This window comes from Lactuca virosa, chromosome 4 (genome assembly GCF_052849685.1).
Source record: "Lactuca virosa cultivar CGN04683 chromosome 4, Lactuca_virosa_CGN04683_v6, whole genome shotgun sequence".
Taxonomy (NCBI): domain Eukaryota; kingdom Viridiplantae; phylum Streptophyta; class Magnoliopsida; order Asterales; family Asteraceae; genus Lactuca; species Lactuca virosa.
This window is the reverse complement of record NC_136429.1, coordinates 392564912-392577495: the sequence shown is the minus strand read 5'-3', so window position 1 is coordinate 392577495 and position 12584 is coordinate 392564912.

Sequence of the window (12584 nt, the reverse complement as noted above, 5' to 3'; positions counted from 1 at the left end):
CCTCGAACTAGGAGCGGTTGTGTTCGCCCTAAAGATCTGGAGACACTATCTGTATGGTACGAAGAGCATCATCTATACCGACCACAAAAGCCTCCAACACATCTTCAACCAGAAAGAACTCAACATGAGACAACGACGGTGGGTCGAGCTACTCAATGACTACAAATGTGAAATTCGTTATCATCCGGGTAAAGCCAACGTAGTAGCAGACGCTCTAAGTCGGAAAGATTATTCTGGTCGAAGAGTCAAGTCATTAACAATGACTATCCATTCGCGTCTCTCCGCACAAATAAAGGAGGCTCAGTTCGAAGCCTTGAAACCTGAAAATATAGCAGGAGAATCCCTGCGAGGAATGGATAAGAACCTACAGGTCAAGGGTAACGGAACCTTATATCTCATGGACCGGATCTGGACCCCGAGACACGGTGGCTTCAGAGACTTGGTCATGAAGGAGGCGCACAACACTCGATATTCCGTCCACCCGGGTTCAGATAAAATGTATCTGGATCTCAAGAAATTATACTGGTGGCCTAATATGAAAGCGGAGATCGCTACCTTCGTAAGTAAATGCCTTACTTGCGCCAAGGTCAAGGTCGAATACCAGAAACCATCAGGTCTACTCCAACAACCGGAGATACCTGAATGGAAGTGGGAGCGGATCACTATGGACTTCATAACCAAGCTACCCAAGACAACGGGTGGGCTTGATACCATATGGGTCATCGTCGATAGATTGACCAAGTCCGCACACTTCCTACCCATCAAAGAAACTGACAAGATGGAGAAACTCACAAGAACATACATCAGGGAGATCGTACGACTGCATGGTGTTCCTATATCTATTATCTCCGATAGGGATAGCAGATTCACTTCGAGGTTCTGGCAGTCCCTACAAAGCTCCCTGGGAACGAGGCTGGACATGAGTACAGCCTACCATCCTCAGACTAACGGACAAAGTGAGAGAACCATCCAAACTCTGGAAGATATGCTGCGAGCCTGTGTGATCGACTTTGGTAAGGCTTGGGATACCCACTTACCCCTCATCGAATTTTCCTACAACAACAGTTATCACACGAGCATCAAAGCTGCTCCATTCGAAGCCCTCTACGGCCGAAAGTGCAGGTCCCCTCTGTGCTGGGCTGAGGTGGGTGACACTCAATTAGCTAAAGGACGAGTTCCTGAAATCACTCTCATAGGTCCAGAGATCATTCGGGAAACAACGGAGAAGATCGTTCAGATCCGTGAACGATTGAAAGCCTCCAGAGACCGACAGAAAAGCTACGCAGACAAACGAAGGAAACCTTTGGAATTCCAGGTGGGAGACCGGGTCCTTTTGAAAGTCTCACCCTGGAAAGGCTTGATACGCTTCGGAAAGCTGAATCCAAGATACATAGGGCCTTTTGAGATTTTCGCTAGAATCGGCCCCGTAGCTTACAAACTCAACCTACCCCACGAACTTAGTAATGTACATCCTATCTTCCACGTCTCGAACTTGAAAAAGTGTCTATCCGACGAGACTCTTGTAATCCCCTCGACGAGATCGAGATCAACGAGAGCCTTCACTTCGTGGAAGAACCTATAGAGATTATGGACCGAGAAGTCAAACGAACGAAACAAAGCCGCATCCCAATTGTGAAGGTTCGCTGGAACGCCAAGCGAGGACCGGAGTTCACTTGGGAGCGTGAGGATCAAATGAAACTTAAATATCCTCATCTCTTTGCTTAGTTGTGCTGTAATAACTTAGCTGCTTGAATCCTAAATTTCAGGACGAAATTTCCTCTAACGGGGGGATGATGTGACAACCCGAAATTTTCTTTGTATAATTTCCACAGTTAAATACGTCAAAAAAAATAATATTCAGAAACATTTCAAATGCATTTTGGCCGGATTTAAACCCGTTTGGTGTTTTATTTATATTTCATCAAACAATTTATTAATTGGAAGTGACGTAATTAGTGGCGTGTAATAAACCGGACAACCCGACACCTTAACTAGGTGTTCACGGCCAAACATGGGGTGTTTGGGCCGTAAACACCCTTCTCTCTAAGAACTCATGCATACAACATGAGTTTACCCCTTGTCCTCACTTTTTACCACCTTCCACTCAAGAACACAAGTTTTTCTCTCAAGTATCATCATCTTCTTCTTCCAAATCCGCCCAAAAATGTAAGTTTTCTTCCTAGATCCTTTTAAACAACACTTAATCTAGTGTTTCACCTTCTCATCCAAAGGATTCCGATTTTTTTACTTAGATCTTCAAAGAATCTTCAAATCTTCAAGAACACCAAGAACACATTTGCGTTTTTGGGTCCTAAATCACCTCTACAAGCTTCCTATAAGTAAGTATACTTCATCTAACTAGTTATTGGCTTAGTATTCATGGATTAAACACCCAAAAACCCCAAGAACATGGGTTTACGGTTTTGGAACATTCCAAAACCGTAAACACCCCAAAGAAGGGTTTTGAAGCCCCAAACTCCTTCCAATGCTTGAGTAATGCACTAAGGACTTACATGCATGAACTAGGAACCCCAAAAACGTGTAAGGATGAGACAAACATGAGTTTACGGTTTGGGAAGGCCTCCCAAAACCGTAAACACCTTCTAAGAATGTTTAAGTGCCTTAAAAACCTTCCTATGCTTGTGTAAGTGACTAGAACCTTGCATGCATAGCCTAGAACCACCAAAACACAAGAGAAATGAACCAACATGAGTTTACGACCATAAAATCATGTGTTTACGGCCGTAAACTCCCAAGGGAGTGGTCCAAGGACCGTAAACTCCAAGAAGTGTCCATTTCTAGCCCCAATCACTTCCTAAGCCATGGATTCGAGTCTAGCATAATTCCTTGAGTAGTTTAAGACCTTTGAACACCCAATGGCACCATTACCATGAGTTTACAGCCGTAAACTCATGGGGACAATGGTCCAGAAACCGTAAACACACTTAAGTGTAACCAATTGAAGTGTAAACTCCATAGTGAGGCCATACACTCCTTAGATGCAACCTTTAACACTCCTTGCACTTGAAACAAAGTGTCTTCATGCATTAGAGTGTCTTTACTTACCTAATTAGTGATTAAATAACTAATTAGATACATTTATGTATCACTACATGTTACATAGGATCCGTGTGTGTGATCAAGTCCTCACTTGACACCTAGCATCCTACCCGACACTTCCATCCACTTCACTCATTGCAGGTGAGTTCATACCCCTTAATCAACCTTTTAAATGTTTTTAAATGCTTTTATGGGGGGAATACAAGTTGAATCAATCAAGTTATAGTATCCATCACATGTGATTTATAACTTGCAACCAAAAGGATTTTTATACTTTTAACTGCTTTACCAACAAAACTGCTTTAAGTGTTTATCAAACTCATTTTCATGTTAAATTGTTATAAAAATATTTCTAAACTCTTTTAAACTCCTTCTGTTCCCAAACCATATCTACACCAATATATTTATATAAGTAAGACTTGAAGGACTTAGGACTGATAGCTCACCTTACTTCCTGTTCTTGTTTGATTGTGGACTTAGGGTATATTGTTATCTGTCCGACTGTCGTTGAATTCTTAGTTATATATTATATATATTCGTGTTGAATATTAAAGTCTTCACTTCAGTTCAATACCTTTGTGTATCAAAGGCATGCAACCAACCTTACTATTTAACTATAATAGGTATAGTTAAGGATTACTACTCGTGTATACTATTACAATGGTACCTACCAGAGTCCGAACAGTTATGAGTCAATACATGTTAAACACTATAAAGAGAGAATACTATATACTATACAAGAGAACACTCTATACACTATACCAGAAAGTACATTATACATTATACAAAGAGAACATACTACAACAGAATGTGACATACTATCTCTCGATACGACACTTCACTGTGCTATCACCGTGTAACCAGAGTCTCCTGGAGGGAGAGCGGGCATTATGTGTATAGATCTATACGGGACAGACACTCCCACATCCCGACTGCTAGCTACAGTCCGAGCCGACTAGGCCCAGGGGTGACAAAATGTCACATTTCTACAAATGACTCGGAGGGTCATCAGGGATTCGATCGTCAATCAGCATGGTTACATACAAGTTCACATTTCGACCTTTAATTAATACATTAAGAATTAAAGGCAAAACAGACTCCCCGAGGTGTATTGTACATTTAATACTACCTGGAGTCTGCATTTTTATTTCATTAGCTGGCAGTGATGCTGCTGGGGTAAAACACTATTTTCCCAATTACTTTACATGAATGAAGTCTAAAACTATATTTTCCTACTAATAGTTTCTCTGGGAAAACTTTTACATTTTTAAAGGATCAAACATACATACAACCAGGTCTTGGTAGAAGACCACTTTTACTGGAAAACATAGGGTTTTCCTTGGGAGCATACTATTTTCCAACATTGAGATCAAATATTAAACTACATGGTTGTAATCATTTTTATACAAGCAATGACACTAAATACTCATGAACTCACCAGCTTTATGCTGATACTCGCTTTCAAAATAACTTGTATTCTCAGGTCATCAGTAGACAGGTGCAGATGCAGCTTTTGAGAAGATGGAGCACATACAAGACTCCTCTTTATTTTGATTATACTTTTGGTGTCTAACAAACTGTACAGAACACGCTTGTATTATAATTATTATATTAATGTAATGGATGTTGTTGCTTGTCTTTACTATTATGCATTGTTATGATACTGTACATGACGTCCTCCACCCCAGAACGTATTCCGCCGTTCTCGGTTTTGGGGTGTGACAAAAATGGTCCTGCCCTCCGGTGTTTTATGTCTGGCCCTTGTCTGTACATAGTGGTTGGAAAGTATTGTTTAAATGCTTATATAATAATAATAATAATAATAAGACTAATAATTAGTCACGGTAAATATTATACTAAAATCTAGTGGTAATAATACTAGGTTTCGTCGAAGGAAATTATTTTAAAGTAAACGAAGCGTTATCCAAGTACCGAGTCACCACCTTATCAAGTGAGTGCATAGTTACTTTCATCTTACACATAGATATGAAATATTTTATATAAAATACGTGCTATGTGTGCATATTTTCTGAATACTTGCTGTCTATGCTGGGTGAAAGATTTTTATACATGTTTTAAATGATTTAAACTCTATATGTATTTTATATCTACAAAATGTGTTGGGTATAACATGGGTAGATGTAATAGTTGTTGTGTGAAAAAATAAAATAATGAGAAGCCTCGATATAGATGTTATTGATGATCCAGTCATCTAGCAGAGTATAGATGACGACCCTGGACTTTTCTAGACAGTCCAGTGGGACGCTAGCAGGCTCGTAACTTGTAAGCGTTTTTGAACTATGTATTCAGTAGGTATTTTTGAACTAAGTGTTCACCTGACGTTTTGAACTAAGTGTTCACCAGATGTTTTGAACTACGTGTTCACCAGATGTTTTGAACTAATTGTTCACCAGATGTACCCTGAAAGACCCTGGCGACTATAAAGACTTAGTGCATGTTGTATAAACCCTGGCGACTATGCAAACTTAGTGCCTAAACCTTGGCGACTATGGACTTAGTGCCTGTTGTAGAAACCCTGGAGACTATGCGGACTTAGTGCCTAAACCCTGGTGACGATGGACTTCATTCCTATTCCTTAGGATAATCCTTAGGAATGAATTAACGAGGAATAGCTGAGGTAGATCCTTAAGAGTAAAGAAGATAATGGGGATGGGTAATTGGGTTAACTGTTTGATGATTAAACATAATAATTATATTATTGTGGGTTGAAAACCCTATGTACTCACCAGGTTTCCCAACCTGACCCACTCAATTCATTTGTATCACAGGTATCGATATGAAGTTACATTACACCGAGAGATTAAGGATATAAATCACTAGTGATAATGAATGTAAGTTCTGTTTATGCTTATGTTTCTATATTGACGATGACATCCCAGATGTTTTGAAAATGAATAAAAATACATTTCTTCGGAAATGCTTTGATAACATATTTATCATGTTTTCTGGGAACAAATTCCGCAACATTTTTATTAAAAGAAGTACTCTGATTTTTATAAAGCATAAACAAAATCGGTCTTTTCTGGCCGTGAAAATGGGGATGTCACAGGTAGACTATTTGACTTCTGGGATCATTTTGGGAAAATTGGAAATTATGAGTATGGTTCTATGTTGAATATAGGTGGTGGAATCTGTGACAGTGATCCAAGAGTGGAGCTTATCATTCCAGCGTGTCAGTTGCGAGGTGAGTTATCCTCACTATACTCAAGGGTCTAAGTCACCAAGGTCGGCCCTTTGTGTTGTTATTGGGATTATTACGGTTGTGATATGTTAGTTTAGTATCCTGGTAGATAGGATGGTTATATGCAAGTATGATCTGTTAGATCGGTATCCTGGAAGATCGGATGTGGTTATGCTTAGTGACCTATAGTTGGTCTGATTGTCTGCATGCTAGTAGTTATGCCAGTTAGGTGGATATGTATGACTACCTGTGTTGTTATATGATTATCTGCATGCTCAGTGGTTATGTTATATGATGATATGTTATGTGGGATGGGTTGAGGTGATACTGCTCTAAGCGGTAACCAACAAACCCGGGAGCATTCCAGATACGAGCTAAGGGAGACTCGTACTGTGGGCTCGATGGCAATCCAGATGTGAGTTGTGGGCCTGTAAGGCAATCCAGACTCACACTATGGGCCCAGGGGTAATCTAGTTTGTGGAGCATTCCAGATACGAGCTGAGGGAGACTCGTACTGTGGGCTCGTGGCAAACCAGATGTGAGCTGTGGGCCCGGAAGGCAACCCAGACTCACACTGTGGGCCCAGGGGTAATCCAGTCTGTAAAGCTGTGGACCCAGTACATGCTGTTAATTGTATGTGTATTATGGTGTGTATGGGTATTTTGGGGGTAACTCACTAAGCCTTCAAGCTTACAGTTTCAGTTTATTGTTTCAGGTTCAGCAAATGACCGCGGAAAGGCGAAGGCGTGACCGTACACTTCCTCTATTGATGATTATGATTTCTGGGAACTCTGATGTTTAGACTATTTTGGAAACAAATTGTAATAATAGAATGCTTTTAAATGATTTAAAAAGTTTTAAATTGGCTCAGATTTTATGGATGTTACACATAGATATATTGAGAACAGAGGAATATATGATCCCTTATCTAAAGGACGAGTCACTGACTGGGTCAGAGTTCGACAGCGGTTTTTGAAAGCTTACGATTGCTAATCGGATCTTGAAGATGCATTGGCAGTTATAGTTATTAGACTTATCCAAGTGGGAGATTGTTGGATTTGGTGTCTAAGCTCATAACTATAACTAGGATGTACTTGACCCGATTATAGCATGGTCCTTTTGGGTTGCCTTCATCAGTGCAATTTGATAGGATGGACTTTTGAGAATAAGGTTATTTGTAATTTATGAATATATTATAAGTATAATATATTAATTGAGAAATCATATTATTTAATTAGTATTGATCAAGAATTAATTTGGAATTAATTTTGTGATCAAAAGAGACTAATTAAATATATGGGGATTGATTATGTAAATAAGTGATTCTTATAGTGTGGGCTAATGATCCATGGTTATTTAGGATGGGCTAAACCAATGAGATAGTCCATGGAGGTTTAACCCATGGAGCCTAAGTAATATGAAAGGTCATTAGGGTTTTCAAGGTGTAACCCTAGCATTTGTCACACTATAAAAGCACACCCCTAGTCCCAAAATCGTTCACCCCATTCATTCTAAGAGAGTGAAGTTGATTTGGTGCCAAGTAACTTATTCTCTCAAGCCTCCTCTTGCATTTGGTGTTTGTGAACCATTAGAGGCATCACACTTGAGGTGCTCAAGCTTTTGAAGGCCAAGAACTACAAGTCCTACTAAGAGGTAAGTTATCTAACTAGTTGTATTGTTCAATTGTTCAATTGTATGCTAGTTAGGGAGAATGCTTTGGAAAAATTGAAAATGTATATATAACTAGAGAAAACATAGATCCAAAGCATTTACGGTTGCATGTGCACCATAGGAGTGTTATAGTGCTCAAAACCCAACACATTTTTGTATAGGAGTAAAACCAACTGTACCTCTAGCATCTCGACGTTGTTGAAAAAATGGACACGCTGTCGTATCTTTGTGACGATACGCAAAAAATAAAGAGATTTATGCATAAAGAACCGGCGACGAAAATAATATCCTATAAACTTGGCGTCATCCACAAAGTAGTCTTGCATGATTTGTTCATTAGCCGCCTCAAAAAACTTTGTATGTATCTTCTCTTCCTCCGGCGTGCATTCTTTGCATTTTCTTATTGTAGTTGCTCGATCATCTCTTCCACCTCCTGAATGACCTCTATGGTCCTTTCAAGTAAGGCATCTACCAATAATCATAAGATCCTAAATAATAAGAAAAGGATGAAGGTTTATAGAAATCTAAATTAGCCATGGGTCTTTTTATGTAATCAATATAGTGGTTTTTAAATAAGATGGAAGAGGAAGATGTACCATTCAGAATTTTTGGTGGAGTGACTAAGCATGAAAGTTGTTTCGGTGGTGGCTGGATAACTGAGTACAATGTAGAGGCAATTGCGACATTGGAGAAACTTGATCATGGTGTGTTGATGTTGGAAGCGTGGAAAATATGAAGATGGCGGCCATGCTGAAAATAAGGTTCATAAGAGATATTAACAAGAAAATAAGGATGATAAAATAAGTTCTATTGATGTTCATATTTTCATGACATATATTTATGGATTTGAAATCTAACTGGTATTAACTTAAGCTAATTTTAAGGAATGAAATAAACATGAAATTCCTTCCATACCCTTATTTTCATTTTTTATTTACAGAATGATATTATTAGTTTTAAATTTGACTGAAATGACCCACTTAATATTAGCCATAGATCGAATTATATTGGTGGTTATGATTTTTTTTCTTGTGTTCTCAACCATTGAGGCGTTCTCAGTTTAACTTACCTCTCACTCTCTCTCTCTCTCTCTCTCTCTCTCTCTATATATATATATATATATATATATATATATATATATATATATACATACACACATGTGTTTTGGTGTAACATCACAAAAATCACAACAAATTTAAACTTTTTAAAACAACCCATAATTATAAAATGTTTACAAAATCATTGTTTCCAAATTGTTTATCAATATCAGAGTATCCCAAAATCGTGAACCCATAAAACAGAGGATGTGTATGGTCACGCCTTCGCCTACCCACAATCATCAAAAGTACCTAAAACAATAAACTAAAACTGTAAGCCAAAGCTTAGTGAGTTCCCCCAAAGTGATACCACATAAAACATATATCATAAACGAACAAGCATGTTGGGTCCAATCAGTCATCAGACTGGAATACCCACAGGTCCACAGCCATCGGTCTGTATTATCCCTCCTGGCCCAATCAGTCATCGAACTGGAATAATGCAACAGGTCCACTCAGCCATTAGACCGGAATACCAATATACAACGGGTCCACTCAGTCATCGATCTGGAATACCCTTAGCTCCACTCAATCATCGGACTAGAATACCCCCGGTCAGTTGACTTACGCACAAAGCAGTAAAGTCTCAACCCAACACAATATGTCGACATATAACAAATAACAAACATAATCAACAGACAGATAATCATGCACTCAGAAATCACAAGTAGTCGTATAGATCTACCGGTCTATGCATATCAGCAACTATCATATAATCTTACAGATCTATCCCATACTCAACATATCATAAATCAATGTATAACAGGATATCAATCCAATGGGACGCCCTTGGTGCCTTCGACCCGTAAGTACAGTGAGGAGAACTCACCTCACAACTTGACAAAAAATACTGATCAATACTCTGATCCTGAATACCGGCTCCACCCAAGTACCTAATGTCCAAACATTTCCCATTAATAAAATAATCACAATTTCCTAAATTACCCTTGGTCAAACTTGGTCAGAACTAACAAGTCAACTGAGTCAACCCATCCGAGTTGACTCAGGGCGAATACGTTGGGCGTACTCCGAAGGTACGCGGGCGTACTCGAGTTGACTGGAAAACGGGGAAGTGGACCGCGTACACATGGCGTACACTAAAAATCTCATTTTTCCATTAAGTACTTAATACATTAAGCATTCACGTCCAAACTTCAGATCCAAGGCTATATTATCCTCAAGAGTCATAAAGTTTCCAACTTTATGACTTTACATGTCTGTTAAGTGCCAAATATCCAAAGTACAACATCTTAATGCATTAAGACCTTCTAAAGAGTGCATAGAGAAAAACTAACCATCAAGACCACATTTTTATGACCTAAGACCCTTCCTAAGGTCTGAAAGGACGACTTAATGGGTCAAGAGCATGTCATGCTCAAGAATCACCATTTTGGGACAAAAAGTGATTTAATGGAATGAAATGTCTAGATCTACAAGATGGAGTGATAAAGTTCCAAGCTTTATACTTCTTGGAGCTTGCAAACAAGGAGGGAATCTCATATCCAAAATGCTTCCAAGCTCGAAGCTCTTCTCACCACCTTCTTCTTCTTTAAAAACCCCTCCGAAACACTCATATGGGCTCAAAAATGGACTCTTCTCACTTAGGGTTGCTTGAAGACGTTTTTCACAGAGGAAGGCTAATGAGGATATGAGGCATGAAGTTATAATGGTGTTTATATATGGCCAAACCCTAAATATTGGGATTTGGACATCCTGCACGTACACCCTGTGTACGAGATGTATGCCCAGCGTACTAGGGTCCGCTCTAGTATGCTCAACGTACACATCGTATGCACAGCGTACTAACCTTAAGTCCAAAAATTATCAAATGCCACTACGGGCCAATCTTGCAATCTTTTCAACTTCAGGGGTTCAAAATGCAATATTATTCAAATATAGGGTCAAAATTAGAAGTACCTCGTCATTGGGATGTTCCAATTCTCCCCCACTTGAACTAGACTTCGTCCTCGAAGTCGGCTGTGGCGAATAACTCAGCATAATGCTCCCGCATCTCAGCCTCCAGCTCCCATGTCCACTCGGAGCCTCTCCGATGTTGCCACTGAACCTTTACCAAAGGTATCTCCTTGTTGTGCAGGACCTTCATCTTTCTTTCCAAAATAGCTATCGTCTTCTCAATATAATTCAGGCATTCATCGACCTCAATATCTTCCAAAGGAACCACTATCTCACTGTCCAACACACACTTCCGCAACTGAGAGACATGGAAAGTTATGTGGATCTAACTGAGCTCACTCAGAAAATCCAATCAGTAGGCCACCCTGCCTACCCTGCCGATTACACGGAACAACCCAATATATCGAGGGCCCAATTTCCCCCTCTTCCTGAAGAGTATCACACCCTTACAGGGTGAGACCTTCATTAGCACCATATCGCCGACCTGAAACTCCAACATCGATCGGAACCGGTCAACATAACTCTTTCGCCGACTCTAAGTGGTCTGCAGTCTCTATCTGATCTGCTGAATAAGATATGTGGTCTAAAGGACTACTTCAGTCCTTCTCATGACTCTGTGACCGACCTCCCCCCAACAAACTGCAGCACGACACCTCCGCCCATACAAAAGCTCATAAGGCGGCGCACCAATGGTGGAGTGATAACTGTTGTTGTAGGGGAACTCCGCCAGAGGTAGGTAGGAATCCCAACTCCCACTAAAATCTATAACACATGCCCATAACATATCCTCAAGGGTCTGGATGGTCCGCTCACTCTGGCCGTCAGTCTGCAAATGATAAGAAGTCCTGAAATATAGCCTCGCGCCCAGTTCCTCGTGGAACTTCTGCCAGAATCAAGAAGTGAACCGAACATCTCAGTCAGAGATGATGGAGACCGGAACCCCATGATGAGAAACAATCTCTCGGACATATACATCAGCTAACTTTTTAGCTGAAGAGCTCTCCTGAATGGCCAAAAAGTGGGATTTATTCTAACTTTTCGGTAATTTGGTAATGAAATCCATGGTGATTTATTCCCACTTCCACGAACCTCCAAAGGTTGCAGCTTGTCATGCGGCCTCTGATGCTCGGCCTTGACCATCCTACACGTCAAGCACCTCTCCAAATACTAGGTTATCTCCCTCTTCATACATAGACACCAATAACTCAATCTCAAGTCCTGATACATCTTGGTGGCTCCCGGGTGTATAGAAAAGCGAGACTTATGAGCCTCCTCCAACACTATCTGCTTGATCCCACCAGAAACTAGAACCCAGACCCATCCACACCGGGTCAACAACCCCCGACTATCGGTGACAAACCTGTCGATCTCGCCTCTGATCCTCTCCTGTTTCCAGTTCTCCTTCTTGACTCCCTATTGTTGGATTAGGTGTCTAATCTCATAACTATAATTGGTATGTACTTGACCCAAGAGTAGCATGGTCCATTTCGGGTTGCATTCACCAGGGCAATTTGATAGGATAGATATTTGAGAAAGAGGTTATTTGTGATTTATTAATGTATTATAAGTATAATATATTAAATTGAGAAATCATATTATTTAACTAGTATTGATGAAGAATTAATTTGGAATTAATTTAG